The sequence below is a fragment of the Schistocerca nitens genome, chromosome 2 (assembly GCF_023898315.1).
Source record: "Schistocerca nitens isolate TAMUIC-IGC-003100 chromosome 2, iqSchNite1.1, whole genome shotgun sequence".
In the NCBI taxonomy this organism is placed as follows: domain Eukaryota; kingdom Metazoa; phylum Arthropoda; class Insecta; order Orthoptera; family Acrididae; genus Schistocerca; species Schistocerca nitens.
Window position 1 is genome coordinate 683,273,622 of NC_064615.1, and position 13,772 is coordinate 683,287,393.

A 13,772-nucleotide genomic window follows, 5' to 3' on the forward strand; every position below is an offset into this window, starting at 1 on the left:
ATGACACAACAGCCTATTGGGGGATATTAGTTTGAACTGCGGTATTTTCCTGCCAGGCTGCTTGTGCTGCTTTGTCAGTATCCTCATTCTCCTCAATTACCATATGTCCAGGGATGTAGCAGAAGGCCACCTCTTTTCCTGCTTGTTCAGGAGGTGGATTGTGTCCTGGGGTATCTGAACTATTCTATCTCCCAGGAACATTTCCTGAATACCTGCAGAGTTTTAAGAAAGTCTATGCAGACAAGAAATTCCCTCCTCTAAGAAGTCTCATGTGCTCCAGTGCCTTCTTGATCACACAGAGCTCTGCATAGTACATCAAGAAGTTGCTGGGTCGGCAGATTTTAAGGTAAAATCTAAGATAACAGAATGCCCAGCATTGTTCTCTTGCTTTGAACCATTGGTAAAAACCACCAAGTGCTTGTGATGTCTGTATGACAACAGAATGTGACAGTGAACACTTGGGACATAAATTGTTTGCTGTGATTTAATTATAGTTCTGTTCAGCTTTCATGTAGACTGTGTCTTGTCTGGTTCAGTTTAGGCCTTTGGTTAGATTACTTCTGTCATCAGGCCAATTTACAGATCTTGACTAGTGCTTGAAAATTCTTAGAGAGTAATTTATATAGGTTGATAACATGAACAGAATCAGTTCTAAACTTTGTGTGGTTCAGTATTGTATGTTTTTCCTTGAGTGTTCTCTCTTGTGGCATAGCTTCTCAATCTGATCCTTTGCAAGTCTTAGGAAGCTAAGACTGAATTAATGCAAGAGGGATGTCATTACACTTTAGTTTGTCAATTATAAATTTATAAGCTACACAATCAAAGGCCATACAGCGTCACAAAGTACATGAACAGAATAGTTTTTGTTCCATGTTCAAATCACAATGGGGTCACCACTTGTTGTGCAGCTCAATTTGGGATATTTAACCTTTGCAAAATGTTAACGAACAGAGACTGGAGGTTTCCTGGAACAAAATACTTTTTTGCAGCAAGTATACTGAACAAAGAGGATGAATAGGGAGCATGGCAATTATTATTGTCTGTCGAGTATTGATCAGAATGTAAACTATGAGGTAAATCATTCTTGAATTACAAATACTTGAGAGGAAATCTGTACGGAATTACTGCTCTGATCCAGAGTGACACAATCAAGAATGGAACATAAAACATGTAACATATAAAAATTAATAGCAAAGAATAAACAGTACACAGAGACTAATGGTATTATTAGTATATTATTAGAAAACACAGCACTCCTGGTGTTAGGAGCAGAAGCTGCTTGACAGCTATGATCCATTTGTTACCCCATGCACAAGTGACACTACACTACTAAACACACAAGCATCACTGGTTGGTGTGAACTTGACAGTCAAATGCAACAATAACTCAAAATATTTAGCAGATGTTACTGCACTGTTAAGACTTCATTTGTAAGGTCATTTATGGCTCGTTAGATAATCCCCAGTGAAATAGAAAACTAAGGTGTAGTTATAAAAATCATGCTCTGAAATGTATCATGTGCAAAGTCTGCATGGCATTTTTGTACAACAGCTGTGTTAAAGGAAATTCTCCATCAACACAGGATTATACTATGATTATACTATCAGCAAAGATCCACACAGGCTCATCCATTTTGATGAATATTATGAAGCTTACAGAAAGACTTACACTAAGACACAAAGAACTTTTTTGTGAGAAACAAGACTGCTCAGTTATCAAACAAAGTTGGGAGCAAATGAAATATAATTAACAAAGAAACAGGAAAACCATCAGACAATAATGGCAAATCCCTAAAGGTCAAACTAAACAACAGAGTAATAGAATATCCTGCAGCTATTAGAAGTACTTTCAACAAATATTTCACCAATATATTCTAGAGATTTACGCAAAATAACAAAGGTGATCCTCAACAAAGCCTACAGTTGCTTGGAAAAAAAAACAAGACTCCATCATTAACTCATGTTATTTGTGTCCTTCTGCAAAGCAAGACATAGTAAAAGTGATAAAAAAATTTGATAATAAAATCTCCACTCACATAAACGAGCCTTCAAATAAAATTTAAAGTTAATAACAAATGAAATGAACTATCTGCTTTGCCACCTAGTTAATTTATGTCTGATGAAAGGTAGTTTTCCAAATAGAATTTAAATAGCCAGTATTGTGACTGTACAATATTGTAGATCCTATGTACTGTGTCACATATGGACCAGACAGCCGACTGCCCATTATCTCAAAAGTGGTTAAAAGGAAGTATACATTAGATTTACTTCACATTTGAAAGAAATGGTATCAAAGACAATAGGCAGTTTGAATCCAAAAAGAAAAATCAATGGAGTCATCAACATTTGAATCTACATGTATAGTCTCAGAGGGATTAGATTAAGGTCACAAACCTCTAGGTATATTTTATGGCTTGTTTAGAGCTTTTGACCCAGTTAACCATGACATACTAGTAAGGAAACTTGATCACTACAGGATTAGAGGAACTGCTCTTAGTATCTTTAAATCATACCTGCAAAATAGACAACAAGTAGCAGAAATACAATCTGAAAAAAAGATATATTTGTCAGATTTTCAACAAATAAGTTACAGTGTATCACCATACAGAATATTAGGTCCTATGTGTTTTTTTTTATGTACGTGAATGATTTACTTCTGAATACTGAAAGCAAAATGATTCTTTTTACAGATTATAACAATAATATAATTACAGTCACAAAATTGTGTGACACCATAACAAAATGCAAAGTGATACTTTAGTCTATCACTTAGTGGTTGGGAAACAATATGTTAATTCTGAATAATGACGAAATTAAAACAATGCTACTTAAGAAGAACAACAGAGGGAGACTAGAGGAATCATCACAATTGAAAGAACTGGATATGAGTATAGTCCAAAACACAAAGTTCTTAGTGTTCATAATAGATACCAAAAAGTGTTTACTGTGGAAAGACCACAATGCTACCATAACAAGCAAACTAACTTCAGCTGTATTTATTCTCCAAAACATAAACCACTAGTAGCATTTGATGCTGTGGGAATAGAGTATTTCTCATATTTTAATGCTGTCATGACCTATGGAATAGAAATGCAAAGTCACTTGAGTGATGCAATGAAAATCTTCAACCTAAAAAAATTAACTATCAGAATAATGGACAATGCTGGAAGAACAGACAGCTGTCGGCCACTATTTGAGAGGCTTAAAATTTTAACATTTTATGGTATGTATGTATAAAAATACTAATCTTTACATGGTGACATAAAACAAGTTTAATAAAAGTGAAGATATGCATATAATAGAGGGGAACATTCCACATGGGAAAAATATATCTAAAAACAAAGATGGTGTAACTTACCAAACGAAAGCATTGGTATGTTGATAGAGGCACTAACAAACACAAACACAAACACACACACAGAAGATATGCATAGTATTACATAGTCAAGTCATTTAAAAATCTGGGCATAATGTTGCAAAGCGATATGATGTGGAAGGAGCATGTGAAAACTGTGGTAGAAAAGGCAAATAGTTGACTTTGGTTTATTGGGAGAATTTTAGGAAAGAGTGGTTCACCTGCAAAGGAGACTGCATATAGGATGCTGGTGCAACCTGTTCTTGAGTACTGCTTGAGTATTTGGGATCTGTACCAGGTCGAATTGAAGGAAGGTATCAAAGCAATTCAGAGGTGGACTAAGTAGATTTGTTACCAGTAGGTTTGAACAGCGTGTAAGTGTTAGAGAGATGCTTCAGGAACTCAAATGGGAATCCCTGGAGGAATGGTAATGTTCTTTTCAAGAAACACTATTGAGAAAATTTAGAGAACCAGCATTTGAAGCTGACTGCTGTTCAGTTCTACTACCGCCAACATACATTACACATAAGGACCATGAAGATAAGTTACAAGAAATTAGGGCTCATACAGAGGCATACAGACAGTCGTTTTTCCCTTGCTCTACTTGCAAATGGAACAGGGAAGGAAATGACAAGTAGTTGAAAGGGTACCCCCTGCCACACACAGGATGGTGCCTTGCAGATTATCTATGAATATGTAGATGTAGATGAAAGTTAATAGTTCCACAACACAGCCAAGCTTGAAGAAAGTACTGCTTATACAGCAATAAAACTGTGCAACTATTTATTAATTGATGTTTCAAACATCAACTTGAAAAAGAAATTTAATCAAATGATAAAAATATTGCTTATAGAAAATCCTTTCTATTGTCAATGAAAACATATGAAATGCAAAAAATGGAAGTAGGCATCCATTGGTAGGTGGGTTGTAATTTCTAGGTATGTTCTTATGTATACTGTAATAGAAATAAAATGTGTACAAGAAGATTGACAAGAAAATAAAAAAAATGTGTAATTTACATGATGCCATTAATTTTAAAACTGATATGCCCATGAAAATTAAATAGTGCATGTTATTATTATTTCATAAAATTGACACTGTGAGCATGTACCTTCCTCTGATTGATCCAAAGCTGGTAAATACATGTAACCTTCAGACAGCAGACCACATAGGTACACATGCTGTTTACTGTAATAATGGCAAATCTATGTGCACTGAAATAATAAGGAGAACACAAAATGCACATAGAAATGGGAAAAAAAATCCTGTATGAAGACACAGTTGAAAAAGAGAGAAAAATCCAGAAGAACTCACAAAATTAAAATCTTCACTTCTACTTTTGGTAGAGGAATAGACACCAGCCTGAAGCTACTGGGCATTGCACACAGCCAAAAATTAAAGGAATTGTGAGACCAGATGTATGAGTGTGACCAGCATAGAACCATTCATAAATCCATTACCAAATTTGCAACAATAATGTTTTTTTTTTCAATGTCTGCCACAATGAAACTGATGCAGAAATATTAATGCAAAAAACCTAAATAGTAAGTTAACATGTATAAATATTTTGAAACCCCAGTGAACAGACGAAAGCCTGCTGAGTCACTCCATGGGTAACAGTCTGAGACACAGCTCCACTGCCTGCATCTGATGTAAAAATCCCTGAGACCTCCCCTTAGCACACTTCCAATTAGATGCATTGGGATGGGCATGCACATGAACAAGAGAACTTTCCAATTCCCACTACTGTGGAGGCATGTCAGTCTTCCTTGTCTATAAGGTCAACACATGAGATGACCTACATTGCCTACAGTGATACCATCAGGGCCAGCTGTGGTTGAGGTGATCTCTCACACCACCACCATCCCTGTCACTGCATCTAGCTCATCCTGAGTAGTGTTGACAACAGCTCAACAGCTGGTTGTAGCCACAGACTTGGTCTCTGCACACACAACCAGCAGATGTGCTAGCAAGAACCATGTCTCTAAACATGCCTCACCATGTCACAACATCAAGGTTTTGCCCAGACTGGGAAAGGCTATACAATGACATGTAACTACTAAGGGAGAATGAGGAGCAATGTCGTCTTCTTGCTATCAGAGATCCAAACACACCATTGCATTGCACCTACTACTTCTCATGCTTTGTGAAGTCATAAATTACTCCATGGACAACTTCTGTGTTAAACAAACCAACACAGATAAGCAGTTTCTCCTGAACAAGGTACTCCATTCCTCAATACAGAAATATAAGCGATAATAATAAATTGGATGTTCAACATATTCTCTTGTTACATAATGCAGGCATGAAGTGCATCAAATATTAGTCTCTAAAAATGTATTGCAGCATTAATAAAAAGAAAAAAGTAAGAACTTGTCACATATATTAATAAGCATTTTCACTAGTTTACAGTGCAGTTCCAATTTTAATCTCTTGGAAAATAAATCTGTCACCACTGACTAACTACGAAGATAGTGCAGGAGATATATAATTAACTTTGTAACAGTTTTCCGCATCTTAGTGAGTAAATCAATTAATATCTTTAAAGGATTGTAACACACTTAGACTGAGAGAGTTGGTGGAGGGGGGAGGGAGGAGGAGGGCAGGGTTGGAGGACAATACTCTTATGTATGCTTATAACAGAGTCAAAAATAATTTATGGCTGTAGTGATACTTAAAATAGCCAGTAACTGCTTTTCTCAAGTCTCATTTAATGATGTAGAATTAAACATTGTTATTGTAGACATTTCCTAAAGTATGTTTTTCAAGAAGTGCTCAATCATTAAGTGGTTCATCAGTAACTACTTTTTTTCTGAATAGTGCCTATGCAGCACATGAAAACTATCAAACTACATTCAAGAATATTTGTTAATCATGTAACATTTGTAACATAGTGGCAACATACAGTAAAACTAACAGATAATTTAGCACAAAATTTTATTATGGAAGTTATCAAACTGACCTTAACTATTCAGATCAGTAGTCGGGATGCATTGCTAAGACACACTCCGTATTATGGACTTGAGACAGAATGGTAAAGAGGAATGATCATTATGTAACCACAGTCTAACTGTGGCTGTATATTAAGAAACTCATGCTGTTGCTTCTTATCTATGTGTGTAAAAGTAAGTGCAAACAAATGATGTAGAACAATGGGAGTAACACATCTTCATTTATCTCCTGTTCCTGCAAGCATGTCACTGCTAGCTCTGCTGGTAACCCTGATAGATACATTATGCCAAGAACAATAGATGATTTACTTGTTATAATTCTCACATTTATTTCCCTGTTATTTATCATTGTTGATATGTGTGGCTAATTGTAAAAATCTGTTCCAGTTGAACTATGATTAATACAACCACAGTACAAGAACCAAAAATACTTTGCATTCATAGTTTCTTTTTTTGTCTGGAGTTCAGTTGGTGTTCTTAATTTTGGTTGAAGGTCCTCAACAAGCTCTCACTGGATATAAAGCAACAAACTGCAATTTCCACATATAAAATATTTGTTAATAACCATTCCTTCCACAAGTTATCTAAATATCTAGATTCAAGGCTTAACAGATTGTTGTGCTATAATAAATATCATTGCAGTCACATTGACATTAAAGTAGCAATGAGAGATAAACAGCAGCTACTTAATGTAGGTGAGGACATACAGTTTTTTTTTGCAGAGATGTAACTTTTCAGTCAGTGTTACTATGTTAAACATGGCTTGACAAGCACTGATAATTTATTGCAACATAATTACAGTAAATTATTAATGCAGATGGTTGGCAAAGAAGCCTACAATAATCTTGAGGAAACTGCAAATACTGTATTTGGTGAAGTTATAGAGTGGTTTTATTCAAATGGAGTCAGTCTTAATGCTGACAAAAGACAATTCATTCATTTCCACACCAGCAAAAAACTGCAGAGACAAATCAATATTAAATGTAATGCAAAACCTAATGTGTGCAGAACCTTCTAAGTTTCTGAATGTACATATTCATAACAATCTTAAGTGGAATGATCATATGCTTCACCTTCAAAAGTAGCTTAGATCAGCCTCTTATGCTGTCCAATACTATATCTATTTTTGATACTGAGGCAGTCAAAACTATAAACTTCAGTTACTTATACTCACTACTATTTTACAGCAATATATAGTCCATGAGCAGTTTCAGAAAACTGATACAACTAAATTATACAAGTATGTGAAAGACAAACTCTAAAAATGTTTTTATAATATTTACAAATGTTCTGTGTGTCCAACGTTCATCACATGCCAAATATCTAATCAGCAGTTTGCTTGTGCCCATACCCAACCAATAATATCAGGAATGCTGGTAAGAGTAGCTGCTATAAAGTGATGTTCCAAGGCTTCAAGGTTCCGTGGTAGACGTGGAACGTACATGTTATATTTCGTCTAACTGCACAAGAAAAACTCATATGGCATCAAATGCGGTAACCATGGTGGCCACTCAAATAGTACCAGATCAGCAGCTACAACACAGCACATCTAGTGACATGGCAATATCTTATTTAGATAATCTCATACACAACTGTGAAAATGTGGAGGGGGACCATTTTGTTGGATGACGAAATCCCTACTTTCAGTTTCAAGTTGTGATTTGAGACACAGTTTCAACATGTCACAATAGATGATACCTCTGACAGTTCTCTCAGCAAAGAAGAAAGATCCATGGACTGTCTTGTTAGATACAGCACAGAACATATTAACTTTCTATGAAAGAAAGACACTTTCTACAGTTGCATGTAGATTTTCTGTCTTACATACATGTGTAAGGTGTCAGTTGACCGTTGCTAAAAGAAAAAAAAAAAGTGGATTCATCATTAAGATTAATTTACTTCCAAAGTTGTCATTTTTTAGATGTTCTGCACATCAGTGAATAACTGTGAATAGCACAGTTTATTGTCAAGACCTATGGCTTGTTGGAGCTACAATTTGTACAGCTTCACACTTTATCATTTATGAAGAATTTCGACTGCTGCTGGCTGAGGGATGTTCAGTGATGGACTATGCAGACTTTATAAAATCACATCCCTCATATGTACCACTGTCTGTTCTCACATTTCCAGTCAATCCAAATCTTTTACATCACAGAAACAACCATCCTCTTTGAATTTCTTGTACCACTTATAGGCCAGTAGAATTAGAATCCAAATCAGAAATAATTGCTACAAAAGGTTTAATTATTTGTATGGCTTCATTTGTGGCCCAATATGACTATCCTATGTTTGCCAGACAAACATGTGGTTCCTGAAGAGGGGCAGCAGCCTTTTCAGTAGTTGCAGGGGCAACAGTCTGGACGATTGACTGATCTGGCCTTGTAACATTAACCAAAACGGCCTTGCTCTGCTGGTACTGCGAACGGCTGAAAGCAAGAGGAAACTACAGCCGTAAATTTTCCCGAGGACATGCAGCTTTACTGTATGATTAAATGATGATGGTGTCCTCTTGGGTAAAATATTCCGGAGGTAAAATAGTCCCCCATTCAGATCTCCGGGCGGGGACTACTCAAGAGGACGTCATTATCAGGAGAAAGAAAACTGGCATTCTACGGATCGGAGCGTGGAATGTCAGATACCTTAATCGGGCAGGTAGGTTAGAAAATTTAAAAAGGGAAATGGATAGGTTAAAGTTAGATATAGTGGGAATTAGTCAAGTTCATTGGCAGGAGGAACAAGACTTTTGGTCAGGTGATTACAGAGTTATAAATACAAAATCAAGTAGGGGTAATGCAGGAGTAGGTTTAATAATGAATAAAAAAAATAGGAGTGTGGGTTAGCTACTACAAACAGCATAGTGAATGCATTATTGTGGCCAAGATAGACACAAAGCCCATGCCTACTACAGTAGTACAAGTTTATATGTCAACTAGCTCTGCAGATGATGAAGAAATTGATGAAATGTATGACGAGATAAAAGAAATTATTCAGGTAGTGAAGGGAGACGAAAATTTAATAGTCATGGGTGACTGGAATTCGTCAGTAGGAAAAGGGAGAGAAGGAAACATAGGAGGTGAATATGGATTGGGGGGAAGAAATGAAAGAGGAAGCCGCCTTGTAGAATTTTGCACAGAGCATAACTTAATCATAGCTAACACTTGGTTCAAGAATCATAAAAGAAGGTTGTACACCTGGAAGAATCCTGGAGATACTAAAAGGTATCAGATAGATTATATAATGGTAAGACAGAGATTTAGGAACCAGGTTTTAAATTGTAAGACATTTCCAGGGGCAGATGTGGATTCTGACCACAATCTATTGGTTATGAGCTGCAGATTGAAACTGAAGAAACTGCAAAAAGGTGGGAATTTAAGGAGATGGGACCTGGATAAACTGAAAGAACCAGAGGTTGTAGAGAGTTTCAGGGAGAGCATAAGGGAACAATTGACAGGAATGGGGGGAAAGAAATACAGTAGAAGAAGAATGGGTAGCTCTGAGGGATGAAGTAGTGAAGGCAGCAGAGGATCAAGTAGGTAAAAAGACGAGGGCTAATAGAAATCCTTGGGTAACAGAAGAAATATTGAATTTAATTGATGAAAGGAGAAAATATAAAAATGCAGTAAATGAAGCAGGCAAAAAGGAATACAAACGTCTCAAAAATGAGATCGACAGGAAGTGCAAAATGGCTAAGCAGGGATGGCTAGAGGACAAATGTAAGGATGTAGAGGCTTGTCTCACTAGGGGTAAGATAGATACTGCCTACAGGAAAATTAAAGAGACCTTCGGAGAGAAGAGAACCACTTGTATGAATACCAAGGGCTCAGATGGCAACCCAGTTCTAAGCAAAGAAGGGAAGGCAGAAAGGTGGAAGGAGTATATAGAGGGTTTATACAAGGGCGATGTACTTGAGGACAATATTATGGAGATGGAAGAGGATGTAGATGAAGATGAAATGGGAGATAAGATACTGCCTGAAGAGTTTGACAGAGCACTGAAAGACCTGAGTCGAAACAACGCCCCGGGAGTAGACAATATTCCATTAGAACTACTGATGGCCCTGGGAGAGCCAGTCATGACAAAACTCTACCATCTGGTGAGCAAGATGTATGAGACAGGCGAAATACCCACAGACTTCAAGAAGAATATAATAATTCCAATCCCAAAGAAAGCAGGTGTTGACAGATGTGAAAATTACCAAACTATCAGTTTAATAAGTCACAGCTGCAAAATACTAATGCGAATTCTGTACAGACGAATGGAAAAACTGGTAGAAGCGGACCTCGGGGAAGATCAGTTTGGATTCCGTAGAAATTTTGGAACACGTGAGGCAATACTAACCTTACAACTTATCTTAGAAGAAAGATTAAGAAAAGGCAAACCTACGTTTCTAGCATTTGTAGACTTAGAGATAGCTTTTGACAACGTTAACTGGAATACTCTCTTCCAAATTCTGAAGGTGGCAGGGGTAAAATACAAGGAGCGAAAGGCTATTTACAATTTGTACAGAAACCAGATGGCAGTTATAAGAGTCAAGGGGCATGAAAGGGAAGCAGTGGTTGGGAAGGGAGTGAGACGGGGTTGTAGCCTCTCCCCGATGTTATTTAATCTGTATATTGAGCAAGCAGTAAAGGAAACAAAAGAAAAATTCGTAGTAGGTATTAAAATTCATGGAGAAGAAATAAAAACTTTGAGGTTCGCCGATGACATTGTAATTCTGTCAGAGACAGCAAAGGACTTGGAAGAGCAGTTGAACGGAATGGACAGTGTCTTGAAAGGAGGATATAAGATGAACATCAACAAAAGGAAAACGAGGATAATGGAATGTAGTCAAATTAAATCGGGTGATGCTGAGTGGATTAGATTAGGAAATGAGACACTTAAAGTAGTAAAGGAGTTTTGCTATTTAGGGAGCAAAATAACTGATGATGGTCGAAGTAGAGAGGATATAAAATGTAGACTGGCAATGGCAAGGAAATCGTTTCTGAAGAAGAGAAATTTGTTAACATCGAGTATAGATTTAAGTGTCAGGAAGTCGTTTCTGAAAGTATTTGTATGGAGTGTAGCCATGTATGGAAGTGAAACATGGACGATAACCAGTTTGGACAAGAAGAGAATAGAAGCTTTTGAAATGTGGTGCTACAGAAGAATGCTGAAGATAAGGTGGGTAGATCACGTTACTAATGAGGAGGTATTGAATAGGATTGGGGAGAAGAGAAGTTTGTGGCACAACTTGACTAGAAGAAGGGATCGGTTGGTAGGACATGTTTTGAGGCATCAAGGGATCACAAATTTAGCATTGGAGGGCAGCGTGGATGGTAAAAATCATAGAGGGAGACCAAGAGATGAATACACTAAGCAGATTCAGAAGGATGTAGGTTGCAGTAGGTACTGGGAGATGAAGAAGCTTGCACAGGATAGAGTAGCATGGAGAGCTGCATCAAACCAGTCTCAGGACTGAAGACCACAACAACAACAACATGTTTCTCCCTTGGCAGAGTTGTGCTTATATGGTGGAGGATAAACGAGTACTGCCAAAATGCGTATTTTTGCAGTTTCTTGTTGTAGGACATTTTTTTCTACCTTGAATGAGGCCAGACATATTTTTTTGACCACCCATTCCCATACAGACTTTACACATTTATGAAAAATTTTCATTTTAACTTATGCTTTGGTCCCCCATCTATCAATAAAGAGGTCCATCAAAAGTTATAGAGGAATAAATTCTCCGTTTGATGAGACCAAAAGTGAATTTTTGGACCACCTGTTTCCATATTGCCCCATCTCAAGGTTTGACCAACTCATGTTGATTGTGTAGGCTGTGAGGAAAAGTAAGGAATTTTCTTTCTTTCATGTTTTTTTCAGTATATTTCTTATTGAAGATGGGTTAAGGGTAAAACATAATACTATAACATGCCATAGTACTACCCTTGTACGTAGTAATGGTGTTTATTTGTTATTTAACTGAAATTTGAAATTTACAATTAATTTTGCTGTTGGTTGGAAACAAGCAGATGCGAAAATGATTGGGCTGTGTCCTGTGTGTGAAAAGACAATAGTGGAGAATGAGGCAGAGACTGAAAGCAAGAGGAATCAGAACTTTGTTGGGGTGCAGTAAGAAATGAAATGATGGAAATGCTGTTTTTTTTTTTTTTTTTTTTTTTAAAAAAAAACTTCATGTCCTGTGTCACAAATCTTACACAAGGGAGCTGTAGAGAATGCTAATGGAAGTGGAGTTGCACGTCAAGCCTGATCACATGAGCCTCTGTTCACTTTTAAAACAAAATGCATTTTTTGTAACACAGATGCCAATGATGATTTCATTTTCAGACAGCTAAAACTGAATGCCCATCAGTGGGTAACTGTCAATATCACAACCTTTCTTCTCCCCTGGGTTGTGTTGAAGAATAGTGGAACATTCCAATCAACCCCTAACCAGATACGTGGACTGCCTAAAAAGTGTGACCAGTGTGGTGTTTGATGAAGACCTGCCCACCAACGGAATCAAATATGCTGAGCACCTCCACCAAAGCAAAATACACACTACTCATCAAGTCATCTTTATCGAGTTAATGGTGGTGACCATGACTCATGGGCAATTCCTTTCCAATGATGGAAATAAAGAATGTCTCATTAACCTGCTTATTTAGAGGCTTGAAGGTGAAGGCTTCTCAGTAAAACAAGCTAATAAAGATATAGACCACCTGATCATTGTCATGACCCTTAAGGCAGCACAGTAGCATAAGGAGATTGTGGTAGTCACATCATGCTCATTGCCTTAGCTACACCATCAGCAAATACATATTTCTCAAAACCTGGAAGAGGAACACCCCATCAAAAGTATTTGGTCCCAGTGACTTCAAACTGGCAGACAACATCAGGACACCACTCATATTTCCCCACACCATACGTGGATGTGACAAAAATTAAGCACTCATCAAGCAGTGCAGGAAGAAGGTAGCAAACTACTGGTCAAAAATAAATGTCTTGAAGAAGAAATCAAATATTTTGGTGAGTATGATACTTAGGCTGAAGCTATTGATGAAGCTGGCCTACAATTTTTAATAACTCTTTATTGGGGGAGGGCAGGAGATACTTTACACAAATTGTAATTTAACCTGTTTTCCAAACTCCTCATGAAATCCAAATTCAACTTGGTATCCCTACTGCCAACATCTGAAGCAGCCCACCAACAATTCTTGAGCACTTACCTACAAGTACAAATGTGGCTAGGACACCATATGGATCCAGTCTTCTGGGGATGGCAGGTTTCAAAGTCTGGTCTTGACCACTTTTCTACATCCAAGGAACCAGCTCCACAATCTCTGGTGTCAGAAGGCAGGGATTCAGTGCTCAATCATTTGTGCCAAATGCAAGAGAAACTGCTGCAATAAATCCCTCTGAACAAATGAAACTGATGTACCAGATGTTGATGAAGACCTAAACTGCATAGATAGGGTGATAAAAATT